Source organism: Engystomops pustulosus, chromosome 9 (assembly GCF_040894005.1).
Source record: "Engystomops pustulosus chromosome 9, aEngPut4.maternal, whole genome shotgun sequence".
In the NCBI taxonomy this organism is placed as follows: Eukaryota; Metazoa; Chordata; class Amphibia; order Anura; family Leptodactylidae; genus Engystomops; species Engystomops pustulosus.
The window spans coordinates 104,912,049-104,932,991 of NC_092419.1; the positions used below are offsets into that span (position 1 = coordinate 104,912,049).

The 20,943-nt window shown below is 47.7% G+C and overlaps 1 protein-coding gene across 2 annotated transcripts in view; it reads right to left on the reverse strand.

The window, feature by feature from the left end:
- LOC140077772 (discoidin domain-containing receptor 2-like) overlaps window positions 1–20,943 on the reverse strand; it is a 116,331-nt gene that overhangs the window by 59,572 nt on the left and 35,816 nt on the right. Inside the window, exon 2 of one of the 2 annotated variants that reach the window (XM_072125223.1) lies at window positions 16,037–16,128. The exons of the other annotated variant lie outside the window; for it this stretch is intronic. The gene's annotated coding sequence lies outside the window, so the exon portion shown is untranslated. The remainder of the gene's footprint in view (window positions 1–16,036; window positions 16,129–20,943) is intronic. 2 annotated transcript variants of the gene reach the window in all.

A 20,943-nucleotide genomic window follows, 5' to 3' on the forward strand; every position in this document is an offset into this window, starting at 1 on the left:
GCCTTACAGAAGGGAGAAAGGACGATCAATGTAGCGGGGCAGGAGGTTGATTTGTCGTTTTGGATAGAGAGGCACGGCCTGTCTGCCTTCCGAGAGCAAAGAGGCAGGGAGACACCATGGTCGCTCCCGACAACCGGGCCGGGTGCTAACCGTAGGAATGTGGTCCGTCTTCGGTGGCGTGGCAGTGATGTGTGTCCCCCTCGGGCACGGGTAGTTGAGCTGCTGCTGAAGATGGACTTCAAGGCGGCTGACATCTTTGCCTTGATCCATCCCTATGGTACATCTGAGTTTGATGTCAGCTTTGTTCGGCCGGAGGGGCTTGAGCTCTTCTGGTCCAACTATGAGCTGAGATACAACGAGCCCGAGTGGCGGGACTTTGCTGTGCAAGCAGTGTCCCGCCAGAGCGAACTCAAGAAAGTGACCGTTCTTACCCGTAACGAATCACTATCTTGCTTTGACATCATGACCTGGATGAATCGTTATGGAGAGGTACTGGGAGTACCCGAGAAAAATAGAGATGAGTATGGTATCTGGTCAGGGGCCTGGACCTTCATGGTGAAGTTGAGGCGTTCAGGTAACTCAGTCGCCCACATCCCTTCATCAGCCTTCCTGGGGAGGGATCGGATCCTGATCTTCTACCGGGGGCAGCCTAAGCTGTGTCACAGGTGCGGTGACCCCACACATTTCAGCGCAAACTGCACCGTGCAGAAGTGTGCGTTGTGTGGGGGTGTCGGCCATCTCGCTGCATCCTGTACAGGGCAGATTAGGTGTAACCTGTGTGGTGATCTCGGTCACCCGTACAGTCGTTGTCCTCTTTCCTTCGCTAATGCGGGCTCAGCCTCAGCGGATGAAAGCCATGAGGCTGAATCTGCTGGGGAGGGGACTAGCAGAGGCGGAGGAATGGAGGGGCCAGGGAAGAAAGACAGGAAAAAGACGCCTGCCCAGCTAAGGCGTCTAGAGAAGCGTCAACAGGAGAGAGAGCGGGGGGAGTCTCGGGCTGCTGGGACAACCTCTGGCGCTGTCCTGGAGACCACACCTGTCGCTGAGGCCCCAGGGGATGATGTACTGGATGAGGAGGTCAGGAGGATCGAGAGAGAGGAAGGTGCCACGTCCTCAGACTCCTCCCATTATGAGAGTATGGACGAGGATAATAGGGCGTGGCTAGAGGAAAAGCGTAAGCGTGGCGCCAAAAAGAAGAAAAAGGGTAAAAAGAAGGGAGGTGTAAGATCTTCTCCCTCCCTGACTAAGGTACCCAAGGAAGGTGCAACCGACCCCCCGCTGGTCGAACTTTCAAATCGATTCCTGGCCCTGGATGGAGCCTCTCCTGCCGATGGAGGGGCTGAGGGTGAAGGGCCAGAGGTGGCGGAGCCTGCAGGGGGTGCCGAGTCTCTCCCTGGGGAGTCAGGGTCCTCAGGAGGGGAGACTGGCCCAGAGTCTGGAGACGAGGATGAGGGGGCAGGTCCTGGATCTGCCCCTGAAGCATCAGAGGTGCGGGAGATGGACACCACAATATGTCTAAAAAGGGGGTGTTCATTTCCCGAGGGTGGTGGTAAGATGGGTAAAAAGAAAGCCGTCTAACTCAATCACTCATGATGGCGGCACCCACTCCGTTGACGCTGGCGTCCATTAATGTCGCCAGCATTAAGTCTGATGCGGCTAGATTTGCGGCCTTTGATTTTCTTGGCCGTGTTGAAGCCGACATTTTATTTTTGCAGGAGACCAGGCTGCCAGATTTGGCGGCCGTGTTTAAAGCTAAGAGGGAATGGAGACACGGGCCTTCCTATTGGTCTCTTGCGGCCGAGCCGTATAGCGGAGTGGCGGTCCTTTTTACCGCACCGGTAGAATGCAGACGAGTTATTGAGTTAGAAATGGGGAGGTGCCTGATCCTGGATGTCCTCATGAAGGGACAAGAACTTCGCCTAATTAACATCTATGGTCCCCAGTCCAAGTGGGACAGGAAGTGTCTCTTTATGAGGATCAAGCCCTACCTTTTTACAAGTCGGCAGGTGGTCTTTGGAGGGGACTTCAATGCTGTCACGAGGTCCCAGGATAGGGGAGGTTCCAGAGACAAGCTGACTTATGATAGCGTCGCTCTTAATAGCATAGCTAGTGGGGCTCGCCTGGTGGATGTCCACATCCGGCACACCCCAGGCCACGCGGGGTTCACCTATTATAGGGGTAGCTGCAGGTCTAGAATAGACAGGTTTTATTTAAAGGAGGAAGCCATTTCTTCAGCAGTGTCCGTTGTTGAGGTGGAGTTCTCCGACCACTGTTTAATTTTGTTTTCTCTGAATGTTACAGAGACCCCCCGGATGGGAAGAGGCTACTGGAAGCTCAATTCGTCTCTCCTGGAGGAAGCGGAGATCAGACAATCCTTTGAGGACTTTCTTCAGAGCCAGGTACCATTGCTGGGCCTTTGTAGCAGTAAGTCAGAGTGGTGGGAGATGCTCAAGAAAAGGGTGGCGAGATTCTTCCGCCAGCTCTCGAGCCTCAGGAGCCTGGACAGGTACCGCCTGTATCAGGGCCTGAGGAGGAAACTCGAGCATCTCGTCTCGACTGGGGGTAGTCGTGAGGACATCTCCAGAGTGAAATCCTTGCTGAAGAGGTGTCAGTACGATAGACACGCATCTTTGGTTTTTGAGAGGGATTACGGGAAATACCGCTCGCCCGACCCTTACAGAAACTGCAAGATGTCAGTGAATGGTAAAGTTGTCACGGGACTGGTTGACAGTACGGGATCCCTGAAAAGGTCCAGATCAGGGATTCTGGAGATCGTCAGATCCTTCTACTCGCACCTCTTGGGCAGGAAGGATCTAGATCGGGATGTGATGTTGGATTTCCTGGCTGAAACTGTCCCTGAGCCAGGAGTAGACCCCTCTCTTGATGTTTTGACAGAGATGATCAGTGAAGAGGAAGTCAGCCGGGGGATTGAAGGGCTCGCCCTCAAGAAATCGCCAGGTCCGGATGGCTTAACATCTGAGTTTTATAAGACCTTTAAGGACGCCTTGGTTCCCCTCTTGACTGAGGTATTCAATGAGTGTCTTTCCTCGGGCGCTCTGCCGAAGTCAATGAGGAGGTCTGCCCTGATCATCCTGTCAAAAGGTAAGGACCGATCTCGTATTGAGAACTGGCGTCCCATAGCGCTTCTCAATACGGACAGAAAGGTTTTGGCAAAGGTGCTGTTTAATCGGCTGGTGCAGTTTGCGCCCCGGCTCCTTTCGGGGACCCAGCACTGCTCTGTTCCAGGCCGCAGTACATTTAGTGCTGTGCTTTGTGTCCGGGAGGCAGTGGAGCAGGGCCGGGCTGGTAACTGGAAGGGGTACTTGCTGTCCTTGGATCAGGCAAAAGCGTTTGATCGGGTTAACCACGAGTACCTCTGGTCTGTCCTTCTGAGGTATGGCCTGCCTGGGGAGTTTGTCAATTGGCTGAAAGTTTTGTACGCAGGGGCAGAGAGTTTCCCGCTTGTGAACGGTTGGATTGGCCGCTCTTTTGAGGTCGGGTCTGGTGTTCGCCAGGGTTGTCCTCTGAGCCCACTTTTATACGTGTTCGCGATTGACCCATTCCTTAGGAGGGTTGATCGTGGGCCGTTGGTGGGAGTCGGGATGGATCGGGCAGCACCGGAAGCCACTCTAAGGGTGGTAGCGTATGCCGATGATGTCACCGTTTTCGTGTCCTCGGGAGGGGAGGCGCAATGGGTGATGTCAGAGGTTGACCGCTACTCAGAGGTTTCTGGGTCCAAGATCAACCGGGATAAGTGTGAGAGTCTCTGGCTGGGAGAGGGGGATCCAGGCTTTGATCTCCCGGACACTCTTCCAGGGCCCCAGGACTCTGCCAAAGTTCTCGGCATCGAATTCGGCCAGGGGGATTACCCCATGCAAAACTGGGACGGCAGGCTTAAGATCGCCGCTCAGAAGGTGGACCAGTGGAAGGGTTGGTCTTTGACCCTCAGAGAAAGGGTTAATCTGATCAAAACTTACCTGCTCCCGTTGCTGATTTATCTGGGCAGTGTGTGCATGTTGCCAGAACCCCTCTGGACTCGGGTCTACAGTCTGTTCTTCCAGCTGTTATGGGGGAATAGGCTGAACCTTATCAAGAGGGAGGTTACTTACCGCACGAGGAGACATGGAGGGTTGTGTATGGTCAACCCTGTGGTGTTCCTAGTGAATACCTTTCTTAAGATCAATGTAGCAAACCTCTGGAAAGAGAGGGCTCCTCCGTGGGTATACTCCTGCAGGGGATGGTTTCGGCCTTTCTTCCAGGAATGGGAGACAGGAGGGCAAGTGAAGGATCTCCGTACACCACATGGGCATCTTCCGGCTTACGCTACCCCGGTTCTGAAGGTGATTCGCCGGTGGGGTCTGGGAATGTGGGAGATCAGGACCATGTCGAGGAAAATCCTTGACAAAAGGGTTCTGTTGACCCATTTCCAGAAGCCCCTGGCCCTCAGGGATTGCCCAAGTCGGGATCTGGGGGTGGGTTTGAGTTTATTGAATTCCATCAGGATCCCCTTGAAGTTTTGGGACTTGACTTGGCGCTGCTTCCATGGAAAGCTGTGTGTGAGGGACAATCTGAAGTGTAGGAGCTCTGAGGAAAGGGGTTGTCCCCGGGAGGAGTGCGGTGGCCTGCTGGAGAGCATGGACCACTTCCTGCTTCAGTGCCCCTTTAACACAGAGGTGTACAACCGGGTGGGCGCTTCCATCCATTGGCCCGGGTTGGCCGGTCTCTCCTATGCGGAGTGGGCCTATGGAGCACTCAGAGGCCTGGGTGGCCGGGACCGATGCACGTTATTCCTAGTCAGTCTAGTGGTCAGGTACCACACGTGGAACGCACGGTGCTTAGTTTCGACGCAGCGTAAAATCCTCCCGGTGGATGAGGTGGTTAGGAACATTCTGGGTGACCTGGTGAAGGTGCGCTCTCTGGAGTATGAGAGGCTGGGCACGGGGAGGGCCTCTCTCCTTTGGAGGGGGTTCTCCTTTAGTGTCCCTTAGTCTGTCATCTCCTCTCCTGGTGTTGGGCTGATGCTGCACAGTAGATTTTTGTTTTGTATCTGGGCATGTAGTGATGTTGGGCTTGCAGGCGCCGAACCTGGGCTTTATGTGGTTTGGATTGATGTTGTTTAGACTTTATTTGTATTCTGTTTTCTTTATGTTATGTTGTAATTACTGTATATATATTGTATATATTGTATATAGTGGGGTTTGGGGCATAGCGTTAGGTTGGGAGGGGGGTGATGGTGGTGGGACTTATGAACTGACCTGGGCACTGGTCTGGACTACTTAACGCAAACTTTGGACGTTAGACCAGTGTCTGGGGGGAAGGGGAGGGTGCGGGTGAGGGATTTAGTTTAGTGTAGTGTTATGTGTATTCTGTGTTTGTTATTATATATATTTAAAAAAAAAAAAAAAAAAAAAAAAAAAATAATAATAATAAATGGGTGTGGGGTGGTTTGTTATTAGAGGGTGCGGGGTGGGTTTATGTATATTTATGGTCATTTATGTTTATTTGTGGGTGTGGCTTGTGTTTTGTTATTGGTTTGGTTTAGGATGTAATAATCGGTTGGGTGGGGGTTGTGGTATTTGGTGTTTATTCATTTTGGTGTATTGTAAGTTATTATTTTTGCTAGGTATGAATGGGGCTGGACCAGCAGGTAAGATATTGTATATATTTTGTATATATTGTATATTATGTTTGGTTTGTGTTATGTTTTTTACTTTTATATAAAATAAAAGATTTACAGGATGTACCTCAGGATCAGTGCAGGATAAGTAATGTCATGTATGTACACAGTGACTGCACCAGCAGCAGAATAGTGAGTGCAGCTCTGGAGTATAACACAGGATGTAACTCAGGATCAGTACAGGATAAGTAATGTCATGTATGTACACAGTGACTGCACCAGCAGCAGAATAGTGAGTGCAGCTCTGGAGTATAACACAGGATGTAACTCAGGATCAGTACAGGATAAGTAATGTCATGTATGTACACAGTGACTGCACCAGCAGCAGAATAGTGAGTGCAGCTCTGGAGTATAATACAGGATGTAACTCAGGATCAGTACAGGATAAGTAATGTCATGTATGTACATAGTGACTGCACCAGCAGCAGAATAGTGAGTGCAGCTCTGGAGGTTGTTACCTCGTTAGAGGAGGGTGTGGCTGTGTGTGTAGCTGCTGTGCTTGTGCTCCTGAGCTCCTGGAGGAAGATCTACCCACCCAGGGCCTGCTCTCTCCTCTCCCAGGGAGGGAGTTGGGTTCTGGGGATGAAAGAGGGAGCTGAATCCCAGGCCCCGGCTTCCTGGGCCAGGCCGGCCGGGGGCAGGAGAGGACAAGTAGCAGCCAGCGCTATGGAGGACTCAGGCATGAGACGTTCCACCAGAAGTCGTAGCAATACGGCTCCTACTCCCCCTGAGAAGCAGCACAGCCAGAACCTGGATGTCCATGATGGTGCGGGTGAGAGCGGTCCTTCCGGGGCTGGAGCCATGAAGCGGAGTGCTCACAGAGGTAAGGCTGACCATGCGGGGGGAGGCTGGGCGGTGCAGGGGCCCCGGGAGTCTTTGTCCACCTATGCCTCCCGGGTCCAGAGCCACCTCTGTGAGTACGAAGAGGCGACCAAGACCATCAGGAGGCTCCGGGAGGAGCTGCGTTGTGCCCGCGCCAGGGCGAACACACAAATGGAAAAACAAAAGTCAGAAATAACCAGTGTCATAAAAAGACTGAAATCTGATATTGAAAAACCTGTAATCAGAAAGACTTTTATTTGAGAAAATAGTGGCCCAGAAAAAAAACTGTTAAATGATGACAGATTTGCAGACATGGCTGATAACAAAAAGCTGCAGGGAAAGCATCGGCGGAAGGGCCAGACACTGAGTGTTGCCCAGCGGAGGATGCTCCTTCTAGCACCGGCAATGTGGCCTGCTCTCCAAGAATTGAATTGAAAAATTACCCCTAATGAGTTATTGCTGTGACTAGTGGTGCCTCTATGGCAGGAGGTGTTGCTTTGAATACTATGGTGGGAGGTGATGGTGTGGTGGGATGTTTTGCTGGTACAAAGGGGGCTGCGATGGGTGGGGGTACTACTGTGGGATCTGGTCCTGTTGTGCCCTCAGCAGAGATTTAGCATGCTCCAGCGTCTCCTGGAGGCTCTGAGAAAAGAGGAAAGATCGATCACTGTAGAGGGTGGAGAGGTTGATCTGTCTTTCTTGCTAGAGAGGCACGGCCTTGGGGCCTTCCGTGAGGAAAGTGGGAGAATTGCATAATCCCTCCCTTCAGCCGGGTCAGGTGGCACCTGTAGGAATCTGGTGGGTGTCCTTCTAGAGCTAAGGTGGTTGAGCTCCTTCTAGAGATGGACTTGAAGGCAGTTGACATCTTTGCCTTGTTTCACCCTTATGGCACATCTGAGTTCGATGTCTCTTTTGGGGGAATTATGTAAAAGAACATGCCCGGTTGGCAAGACTTTACTGTTCAGGTGGTCTCGCCAAAATAAAGTCAAGAAGGTGACCATTTTAACCAGTAAAATGGATCATGACTTGGCTTGGGCGGTACCAGGGTCAGCCAAAGCTGTGTCATAGGTGTGGTGATCCCACACATTTCAGTTGTTACTGCACCCTGGAGAAGTACATCTCGTTACATCCTGTAAGCAGATTTAATGTCACCTGTGTGGTCACTTAGGTCAACCGTTCAGCCTTTGTCCTCGTATCACTAATGCCGTCTAAGCTCCAGCGGGCATAGGCCATGAGGCTGAAAGGCTGACGAGGGGACCAGCAGGGGAACTGAGGGACCAAGGAAGAAAGACAAGAAAGGCGTCAAAAGAGGGTCCAAAAGGAAAGATTTTGGGGAGTCCTTGAGCCCAATCTTGTTGCCAAGGCTGATGACTTGGATTAGGCGGTCCGGAGGATCCAGAGGGATAAAGCTGCCACGAGTCCTCCCATTATGAGAGTATGGATGAGGATAATAGGGCATGGCTACAGGAAAAGGGCAAGCATGGCGCAAAAAAAAAGAAGGGGAATTCACAATCTTCTCCCACCCCGACTCAGAGGCCTAAGAAAGGATTCCCCTCTGGTTGGTCTTTCCAACCGGTTCCAAGCCCTTGACAACATCTCTTGAGGTTTTGGAGATGGCGGGAGGGCCTTCAGGGGATGCTTCATCCTCAGAATGGGAGACTGACCTAGAGTCCGGAGACGCGGATGAAAGAGCTAATATGGACACTACAGAGTCAACATATAGAAATAAAGACAAAAAACAACAACTGAGGGCGGCGCCTCGGGTAATAACGTACGGTAAAGAGAAAATGGTCCCCAATGGGGTGCTCACCATAAGCCACCTTGGCTAGTATGCGTGTAGCCCTTTTGCATGGTAGTGGTATCTCGATGAATCCAAACCCAGTCACGGTCTGCTGCTCCTCTAGCCAAAAACTAAACAGCTGGGAGTCGGTGGTCTATAGTATATAGGAGTGGGTTGACCACCGGTATAGGAGTACCACGGACTCAACTCCAGAATAGTAAGATTTTCATTTATTGGTATTTGTTAAAAGCGTTTAAGAGTGAAATATAAGATCCTTCTAACGCGTTTCGGGTCGGACGACCCTTTCTTAAAGACAGGAAACTACATTGTCAAAAAAAACAGAGGAAAAGGGTCCTCTTCCGAAACTGAGGAGAAGGGTGGTGGGAAAAAGAAAGCCGTCTAACTCAATCACTCATGATGGCGGCACCCACTCCGTTGACGCTGGCGTCCATTAATGTCGCCAGCATTAAGTCTGATGCGGCTAGATTTGCGGCCTTTGATTTTCTCGGCCGTGTTGAAGCCGACATTTTATTTTTGCAGGAGACCAGGCTGCCAGATTTGGCGGCCGTGTTTAAAGCTAAGAGGGAATGGAGACACGGGCCTTCCTATTGGTCTCTTGCGGCCGAGCCGTATAGCGGGGTGGCGGTCCTTTTTACCGCACCGGTAGAATGCCGACGAGTTATTGAGTTAGAAATGGGGAGGTGCCTGATCCTGGATGTCCTCATGAAGGGACAAGAACTTCGCCTAATTAACATCTATGGTCCCCAGTCCAAGTGGGACAGGAAGTGTCTCTTTATGAGGATCAAGCCCTACCTTTTTACAAGTCGGCAGGTGGTCTTTGGAGGGGACTTCAATGCTGTCACGAGGTCCCAAGATAGGGGAGGTTCCAGAGACAAGCTGACTTATGATAGCGTCGCTCTTAATAGCATAGCCAGTGAAGCTCGCCTGGTGGATGTCCACATCCGGCACACCCCAGGCCACGCGGGGTTCACCTATTATAGGGGTAGCTGTAGGTCTAGAATAGACAGGTTTTATTTAAAGGAGGAAGCCATTTCTTCAGCAGTGTCCGTTGTTGAGGTGGAGTTCTCCGACCACTGTCTAATTTTGTTTTCTCTGAATGTTACAGAGACCCCCCGGATGGGAAGAGGCTACTGGAAGCTCAATTCGTCTCTCCTGGAAGAAGCGGAGATCAGACAATCCTTTGAGGACTTTCTTCAGAGCCAGGTACCATTGCTGGCAAAAGCAACCACGAGTACCTCTGGTCTGTCCTTCTGAGGTATGGCCTGCCGGGGGAGTTTGTCGATTGGTTCTATACGCAGGGGCAGAGAGTTTCCCGCTTGTGAACAGTTGGAATGGCCGCTCTTTTGCAGTTGGGCCTGGTGTTCGCCAGGGTTGTCCTCTGAGCCCACTACTGTATGTTTTTGTGATTGACTACTCCTATCCTGTGTATATCGTCACAGTACTACTACTCCAATTTTGTATACATGATCACAGTACTACTACCCCTATCCTGTATATATGGTCACAGTACTGCTACTCCTATCCTGTATATATGGTCACAGTACTACTACTCCTATTTTGTATACATGATCACAGTACTACTACTCGTATCCTATATATATGGGCACAGCTCAGTACTAGTACTCCTATCCTGTATATATGGGCACAGCACTACTACTCCTATCCTGTATATATGGGCACAGTACAGTACTACTACTCCTATCCTGTATATATGGGCACAGCACAGTACTACTCCTATCCTGTATATATGGGCACAGCACAGTACTACTACTCATATCCTGTGTATATGAGCACAGTACAGTACTACTACTCCTATCCTGTATATATGGGCACAGCACATTACACTACTCCTATCCTGTATATATGAGCACAGCACAGTACTACTACTCCTATCCTGTATATATGGGTACAGCATAGTACTACTACTCCTACCCTGTATATATGGGCACAGCACAGTACTACTACTCCTATCCTGTATATATGGGTACAGCACACTACTACTACTCCTATTCTGTATCTATGGGTACAGTGCAGCACAGTACTACTACTCCTATTCTGTATCTATGGACACAGCTCAGTACTACTACTCCTACCCTGTATATATGGGCACAGCACAGTACTACTACTCCTATCGTGTATATATAAGCACAGTACTACTACTCCTACCCTGTATTTATGGGCACAGCACAGTACTACTACTCCTATCCTGTATACATGGGCACAGCACAGTACTGCTACTCCTATCCTGTATATATGGGCAGAGCACAGTACTACTACTCCTACCCTGTATTTATGGGCACAGCACAGTACTACTACTCCTATCCTGTATACATGGGCACAGCACAGTACTGCTACTCCTATCCTGTATGTATGGGCACAGCACAGTACTACTACTCCTATTCTGTATCTATGGACACAGCTCAGTACTACTACTCCTATCCTGTATATATGGGCACAGCACAGTACTCCTACTCCTATCCTGTATATATGGGCACAGCACAGTACTACTACTCCTATCCTGTATATATGGACACAGCACAGTACTACTACTCCTATCCTGTATATATGGACACAGCACAGTACTACTACTCCAATCCTGTATATATGAGCACAGTACTACTACTCCTATCCTGTATATATAAGCACAGTACTACTATTCCTACCCTGTATATATGGGCACAGCACAGTACTACTACTCCTATTCTGTATCTATGGGTACAGCACAGTACTACTACTCCTATTCTGTATCTATGGGCACAGCACAGTACTCCTACTCCTATCCTGTATATATGGGCACAGCACAGTACTACTACTCCTATCCTGTATATATGGGCACAGCACAGTACTAGTACTCCTATCCTGTATACATGGGCACAGCACAGTACTACTACTCCTATTCTGTATCTATGGGCACAGCACAGTACTACTACTTCTATTCTGTATCTATGGACACAACTCAGTACTACTACTCCTACCCTGTATTTATGGGCACAGCACAGTACTACTACTCCTATCCTGTATACATGGGCACAGCACAGTACTACTACTCCTATCCTGTATATATGGGCACAGCACAGTACTGCTACTCCTATCCTGTATGTATGGGCACAGCACAGTACTACTACTCCTATTCTGTATCTATGGACACAGCTCAGTACTACTACTCCTATCCTGTATATATGGGCACAGCACAGTACTACTACTCCAATCCTGTATGTATGAGCACAGTACTACTACTCCTATCCTGTATATATGAGCACAGTACTACTACTCCTATCTGTATATATGTGGATTTGTTGTTATGGTGTTGTAGGGGTTAAACAAGCTTCTGCGTCACATAAAGTTATTGTAACCTCCTCCCCCACTGCACTTAAACTTTTTTTCTTTTTTTCCGGAAACTTCTCTGGGCCAGATGCGATGCAGGGCTGGCGCGGCGCCCGGCTGGATCCATTCACTGCCAGTGAAAATTCCTGGAGTGGCTGATTACCACGCAACTTAGGGGCAGGGATCGGGAATAAAATCCCAGGAAATCTCATCATCTCCTTCCCCTGCACTGCCCCGGGGCCTGTTCTACGTCTGAACTGAAAGTTCTGGGTTTTCTGCTGCTCCCTTAGCGCCGGGCAGAACCTTCCTCATTCTTCATTCTTCCTCAGCCTCTTTTGTTACAGTGTGTACAGTATATGGCGGTATGTACAGTATATGACGGTATGTACAGTATATGGCGGTATACACACAGATCATGTCCCGGTATATACAGTATATGGCGGTATACACACAGATCATGTCCCGGTATATACAGTATATGGCGGTATACACACAGATCATGTCCCGGTATGTACAGTATATGGCGGTATACACACAGATCATGTCCCGGTATGTACACTATATGGCGGTATGTACAGTATATGGCGGTATACACACAGATCATGTCCCGGTATATACAGTATATGGCGGTATACACACAGATCATGTCCCGGTATATACAGTATATGGCGGTATGTACAGTATATGGCGGTATACACACAGATCATGTCCCGGTATATACAGTATATGGCGGTATGTACAGTATATGGCGGTATACACACAGATCATGTCCCGGTATATACAGTATATGGCGGTATGTACAGTATATGGCGGTATACACACAGATCATGTCCCAGTATGTACAGTATATGGCGGTATACACACAGATCATGTCCCTGTATGTACAGTATATGGCGGTATACACACAGATCATGTCCCGGTATGTACACTATATGGCGGTATACACACAGATCATGTTCCGGTATGTACAGTATATGGCGGTATACACACAGATCATGTCCCGGAATGTACAGTATATGGCGGCATACACACAGATCATGTCCCAGTATGTACAGTATATGGCGGTATACACACAGATCATGTCCCAGTATGTACAGTATATGGCGGCATACACACAGATCATGTCCCAGTATGTACAGTATATGGCGGCATACACACAGATCATGTCCCAGTATGTACAGTATATGGCGGTATACACACAGATCATGTCCCGGAATGTACAGTATATGGCGGCATACACACAGATCATGTCCCAGTATGTACAGTATATGGCGGTATACACACAGATCATGTCCCTGTATGTACAGTATATGGCGGCATACACACAGATCATGTCCCGGTATGTACAGTATATGGCGGCATACACACAGATCATGTCCCGGTATGTACAGTATATGGCGGCATACACACAGATCATGTCCCGGTATGTACAGTATATGGCGGTATACACACAGATCATGTCCCGGTATGTACAGTATATGGCGGTATACACACAGATCATGTCCCGGTATGTACAGTATATGGCGGCATACACACAGATCATGTCCCGGTATGTACAGTATATGGCGGCATACACACAGATCATGTCCCGGTATATACAGTATATGGCGGTATACACACAGATCATGTCCCGGAATGTACAGTATATGGCGGCATACACACAGATCATGTCCCGGTATGTACAGTATATGGCGGTATACACACAGATCATGTCCCGGTATGTACAGTATATGGCGGCATACACACAGATCATGTCCCGGTATGTACAGTATATGGCGGCATACACACAGATCATGTCCCGGTATGTACAGTATATGGCGGTATACACGCAGATCATGTCCCGGTATGTACAGTATATGGCGGTATGTACAGTATATGGCGGCATACACACAGATCATGTCCCGGTATGTACAGTATATGGCGGCATACACACAGATCATGTCCCGGTATGTACAGTATATGGCGGTATACACACAGATCATGTCCCGGTATGTACACTATATGGCGGTATACACACAGATCATGTCCCGGTATGTACAGTATATGGCGGCATACACACAGATCATGTCCCGGTATGTACAGTATATGGCGGCATACACACAGATCATGTCCCAGTATGTACAGTATATGGCGGCATACACACAGATCATGTCCCGGTATGTACAGTATATGGCGGTATACACACAGATCATGTCCCGGTATGTACAGTATATGGCGGTATACACACAGATCGTGTCCCGGAATGTACAGTATATGGCGGTATACACACAGATCATGTCCCGGTATGTACAGTATATGGCGGTATACACACAGATCATGTCCCGGTATGTACAGTATATGGCGGCATACACACAGATCATGTCCCGGTATGTACAGTATATGGCGGTATACACACAGATCATGTCCCGGTATATACAGTATATGGCGGTATACACACAGATCATGTCCCGGTATGTACAGTATATGGCGGTATACACACAGATCATGTCCCGGTATGTACAGTATATGGCGGCATACACACAGATCATGTCCCGGTATGTACAGTATATGGCGGCATACACACAGATCATGTCCCGGTATGTACAGTATATGGCGGCATACACACAGATCATGTCCCGGTATGTACAGTATATGGCGGCATACTCACAGATCACGTCCCCGTATATACAGTATATGGCGGTATACACACAGATCATATCCCGGTATGTACAGTATATGGCGGTATACACACAGATCGTGTTCCGGTATGTACAGTATATGGCGGTATACACACAGATCGTGCCCCGGTATGTACAGTATATGGCGGTATACACACAGATCGTGCCCCGGTATGTACAGTATATGGCGGTATACACACAGATCGTGTCCCGGTATGTACAGTATATGGCGGTATACACACAGATCGTGTCCCGGAATGTACAGTATATGGCGGTATACACACAGATCGTGTCCCGGAATGTACAGTATATGGCGGTATACACACAGATCATGTCCCGGTATGTACAGTATATGGCGGCATACACACAGATCATGTCCCGGTATGTACAGTATATGGCGGCATACACACAGATCATGTCCCGGTATGTACAGTATATGGCGGTATACACACAGATCATGTCCCGGTATATACAGTATATGGCGGTATACACACAGATCATGTCCCGGTATGTACAGTATATGGCGGTATACACACAGATCATGTCCCGGTATGTACAGTATATGGCGGCATACACACAGATCATGTCCCGGTATGTACAGTATATGGCGGCATACACACAGATCATGTCCCGGTATGTACAGTATATGGCGGTATACACACAGATCATGTCCCGGTATGTACAGTATATGGCGGTATACACACAGATCATGTCCCTGTATGTACAGTATATGGCGGTATACACACGGATCATGCCCCGGAATGTACAGTATATGGCGGTATACACATAGATGATGTCCGGGTATGTACAGTATATGGCGGTATACACACAGATCATGTCACGGTATGTACAGTGTATGGCGGTATACACACGGATCATGCCCCGGAATGTACAGTATATGGCGGTATACACATAGATGATGTCCGGGTATGTACAGTATATACTGCAGACACGCAGCGATGCTGGCACCACGCCTGTTCCCATAAATATAAGACAATGTTCGTCCGACTTGTCTCCATTATCGTTGTTTAGCCCTGATGTAAACATTTAGATGAAATCTCGGCTATGACATGAGCGCAGCATTAGTCATCTCCATCCTCGTCTGCAATCAGTTCCGTCTAATCACCGCCAAATCTACTCCCCTATAACAAAAGAGCCAGCAATGCCCTTCTATCTGCTCATCCTGAGCCCTCCTGTTTCATGAAGAGAATTCCAGAAAACAATAAGATAGACTGACATGTAGCCAAAAAGTAGTCGTAGAAGTGCAGGACTATAGGATATGACCGTGCATAATAATACCATGGGATGACAACCTGGCCAGGTCTATTTTCCTATGAGAAGTTAGTAAGGAAACAGGGGGCTCAGGATGAGCAGTAAGAACACCGCTACTTACCGCTCACCCTGAGAAGTAAGCTGTGATTTTTTTTTTTATTACACATCCTGAGCTGCCTGTTTCACGAATAGAAATCCAAAACGGCAGTAAAGTTTGAACACAGCAATTCCCCCTCCACAGTGGGATAAATTCTGTTCTATCTGCTCATCCTGAGCCACCTGTTTCATGGACAGATTTCCAGAAAATAGCAGTAAAGACTGAGACTTAGGTGACTTAGGTGACATAACAGTAAAGGACTATGGGATAGGACTGTGTCCCGGGGAAAGTTGAATATTAACCCCTGTTATGACTCCCCTACCAAAAATATTTAATTTTTCCAACATTGTCAGATTTGGTAAAGGCAGGGGGTATCCAGTACCTACCTCAGCTCTCGTCAGACCCTCATGTCCGAAATCGTGTTACGTTTCCCTGGACAAACCTATTCCGATACAATGTCCCGAAAATTCCAGAATTCCTGTAAAAAAAAAAAAGACATATTATATTATTCCACATTACTTAGAAGTTTTATGTGTATTTAAAGGGACACTACACCCGTTGGCTGTGGTTGACTGAGTGCTACTACTCTCTGTTTTCAGCCATTTCAGATTTATAGGTGATTGGGTCATACAATGTCACTTGTGATTTTTAGGGTTGCCGGCCCTTTAAATATTCGTTTTACAGCCATTTGGGCCGAGGAACAGGCGGAGGGGAATGTGCTGCGTTATCAAAAGTTCATGGCCGCCCGGGGAGAGGGTGGAGCGCAGAGGGCTGGGGCTCCGCATCAGGTCATTGCTGTATCCGGGCCCAGAATTGGGAAGAAAAAAAGCAGGGAAATACATCCGCGCTCGTTTTGTTATGTCTGTCCATCATATGTATCTCATCCATATAAAGGATTCAAGATGGCGGAGGCGAGTGGGCGGGGATTCTCCAGAGAACCGCCCACTCTACAGAAAGTCTGAACATGATCTTTGTGGTACCACCTTTTAGAGCATTTCAACACATTAATTTAACCCTAATACTATAATAATATTTTTATTCTTATGTTATCTGTGTCCAAAATGCAATACATGGACATACCCTTTAAGGGTATAAATAAAGCACTGCCTTTAAGTGTGGTCATCACCAATCAAATTGAGTATGATCAATTTTTGTTATGATAGGATTTAGGTTGCATAAAAAGTTTACCTGGAAACAGTCAGCAAGTTGCTGTTGATGGATCTATAGATCTGAACTCATGTATGATATAGTCTAATTCCCACTTACTGATGGTTTCCAATTGGAATTTTTTTTTTTTAACCTCAATTATAGCGGGATCCAATAACCCACCAGTTTCCAGATTGAAATGTAGTTTTTTTTTCCCATGTGAGATCCAGTAACCCACTTGCTGATGGTTTCCATGTTGATACTTTTTCACCTTGTATACAATGGGATCATATCACTTGCTGACAGAAGCTTTGCAATTTTCTTACATATAATAAGATCCGGTAATCTTCTTGCTGATGGTTTCCATCTAGCAACTTCCTTATTTGCATTATCTATAATAAGATCTACTAACACATTTTGCTGATGGTTTCCAGATAGCAACCTTTTTTTTAGCTCATGAATAATAAGACAAGTTCCAGTATCCTACTCACTTGTGGTCTCCTGTATATGTATGGAAATGTTAACCCAATTACTGATGGTTTCCAAATAAGAGGTTTCTTTTTTCTCTTTGTGAATAGTAAGATGTGGGTTACTACCTGGAGGTGAATGAGTTAATCTTGGTCTTCAGTGGTCGGACTCCTGGGGATTAGGCCGGTGAGGTTAGACTACTAGAGGACATAAGGAGAGGCTTCAAGGGGTTTAATTAAGGATTGGTCTGTGGGACTCATCTTACAGCTAGACATCGGAGAAGTTATAAGCTAAGTTGCCAACTATTTAGTTAAAGGCTGGGTCTAACCAAATTTGTGGGTTAGAGACTCAAAGGGGATGTACAACATTGAAAAAAGTAGTGGTTTTTTTACAAAGTGCACCGCCACTGCCAACAGGTTGTGTCTGGTATTGCATCTAGGCAGGATTAGAGTGAATGACACCGAGCTGCAATACCACACACAACCTTTAAACCAGTGTGGCGCTGTTGTAAATAGAAAGCAGCCATACCTTTCAGTGCCCATAAAAGGATTGTCAATATACTTCATATAAGGTTTTCATACAGGATCCTTAAAAGTGATATAACCCCACATATGTATGTGACAAAATGACAAAATCATCTTAAAGGGGTCCTTTTGACCCCTTGAACTCTTAACATCATTTAAAAGACGCTTTTTCACTGAGTCTGATACAGTTGGATTTTTTTCTCTAGCCTCCACTGTTCCCGAGGAATCAGCATTATAAGTTTTGCCTAATTAGTGTCCAGTGGGTGGTTCTAAACTTGCCCCACCCACTTGACAGCAGAAAGCCCTATTGCTGAAACTAACAGATATGATAACTCTGGATTGGTAGGGACTACAGAAAAAATTCCAGCTGTGTCGGAATCAGTGGAACGGAGCCTCTTAAAGGGTCCATTGAGTTGGAGATGATGAAAAGTTCCCCTTAAAGTAAACAATTACTTTTCATTCCATAACACACATGGACTGATCACCATGCTGGGAAAACTTTGGATGAAGAATAACGTCAGTCCTTTCAGCTGTCAAAATACTTCTGAATGGGATGAAGTGTTAGGTTACAGTATTACATCAGTTTCCACTTAGCCGCAGAGCAGGATTGTAAGTGGAGCCTCCGCTAGGCTCGTGGCTCTCCAAGGGAGCTTCACAGAACATGGATTGGGTTCTGGAATGGCTTCTTCATGCCAGTTTCCATTACTGGTTTGACTTTGCTGTAGATTCCAAGAAACCTCCTGAACATGTGAATGGTCACTCCAATAGGACAGAATTGTCTCAATCCTCATAGTCAAAGATCTCACCTCAACGAGTCAATGTTGCAAGAGTTGATCAAGAAGAAACAAACAAGAAGAGAAGCTGAGGGACCAAGACATGGGCTGAGGGTCAAATGTCCTTCCAACCAAGAAGTAGAAGACATAAGGGAAATTTGTAGACAAAGCTAAGGTCAAGTAGAAGGTTCAGACTTGGGACACCTGGGTGAAGTCATCCTGGACATCCATCATAGTCACTGGCTATAGCTTCATTTCTGGATGTGTCTATTCCGGGGTAGAGACCAAATTATAAAATGTCAAAGAGTCAACAAGAGGTTCTCAGGACTGAATAGGCTCCAGCAGTCAGTGATGGGTTAATCCCTAGAGAGGTCACCAACTGGCTGTGATTGTCAGTGACTGTGGGGTATTGGGTGTTCACAGAGGCCTAGCTGCCTGCACCCCACCTACACCATACAGGCAGCTGTATACCATTTCTATTCACCTACATAGTACATGCATCTAGACCAGTGGTGGTGAACCTATGACACAGGTGCCAGAGGTGGCACTCGGAGCCCTTTCTGTGGGCACCCAGGCCTTCACCCCAACACAGAGTTTGCCAGACAGGACTCGGGGCTTCCCCCTTCGGTCCAATACAGCCCAGGATGTGCCAAGCTCGGCGCCATTTTAAAGCAACATCCTTGGCTGCCAGGACTACAGGAGGAACGAGAAGGTGTGGATAGAGATAGATTATTGTTGAAGCGCCTGCTCGGGGAACCCTGATTGTTCCTCTTCAGGGGACCCTGAATCCATGTTCTCCATATTTTTTCTATTGTATTGGTGAACTCAGGACACCAATATGATTGTAACCTGTGATACAGCAGAGATCAATAAGATACTGCTTACATTGTCATGTTGGCACTTTGCAACATATAAGTGGGTTTTGGTTGTACTTTGGGCACTCTATCTCCAAAAGGTTCACCATCACTGTACTAGACCCCTCTTGTATCCCCTTGTCTTCATTCCACCCACTGACTGACCCTCCCAGAGAGCCACTGACCACCTACTGTCTCCCTCTGTCACGGCCCTTCTGTTTATATTACCACATAAACTTTAATTGCCCACATCACATGTAACATTCCCCTCCACCCGCAAAATTAAGTTATCCTCGGCACTGCCACTATCACATGCCATACCCTCATCCCCATACCTGCCGACAGAGCCTGGCCATTTTGGTTTCCCCTTGTCCCCACTAAAATCACAGACTATGGACTGCTTGTGGTGATATGACTATTGGTTACTGTGGGGCAAAAATTGTGACTTGGCTACCGTGGGACTATTGTAAATTTATTGTCTACTATGGGGCCATTGTTACTATGCAGGCTACTGTGGGGGTATTGTTACTATGCAGGCTACTGTGGGGGCATTGTTACTATGCAGGCTACTGTGGGGCCATTGTTACTATGCAGGCTACTGTGGGGCCATTGTTACTATGCAGGCTACTGTGGGGGCATTGTTAGTATATTGGCTATTGTGGGGCCATTGTTACTATGCAGGCTACTGTGGGGGCATTGCTACTATGCAGGCTACTGTGGGGCCATTGTTACTAGGCATGCTATTGTGGGGGTATTGTTACTATGCAGGCTACTGTGGGGGCATTGTTACTAGGCAGGCTGTAGGGGCATTGTTAATATATTGGCTACTGTGGGGGCATTGTTAGTATATTGGCTACTGTGGAGGCATTGTTACTATGCAGGCTACTGTGGGGGCATTGTTAGTATATTGGCTACTGTGGAGGCATTGTTACCATGCAGGCTACTGTGGGGCCATTGTTACTATGCAGGCTACTGTGGGGGCATTGTTACTATGCAGGCTACTGTGGGACCATTGTTGCTAGGCAGGCTGTCGGGGCATTTTTAATATATTGGCCTACTGTGGGGGCATTGTTACTATGCAGGCTACTGTGGGGCCATTGTTACTATGCAGGCTACTGTGGGGCCATTGTTACTATGCAGGCTACTGTGGGGCCATTGTTACTATGCAGGCTACTGTGGGGGTATTGTTACTATGCAGGCTACTGTGGGGCCATTGTTACTATGCAGGCTACTGTGGGGGTATTGTTACTATGCAGGCTACGGTGGGGGCATAGTTACTATGCAGGCTACTCTGGGGGTATTGTTATTATGCAGGCTACTTTGGGACCATTGTTACTAGGCAAGCTGTAGGGGCATTGTTAATATATTGGCTACTGTGGAGGCATTGTTAGTATATTGGCTACTGTGGAGGCATTGTTACTATTTTTGTTACTATATCGGCTACTGTGGGGGCATTGTTAATATATTGGCTGCTTTGGGGCATTGTTACTATTGTTATGAATAATCTCTGGGGGAGTAAGAGAACATT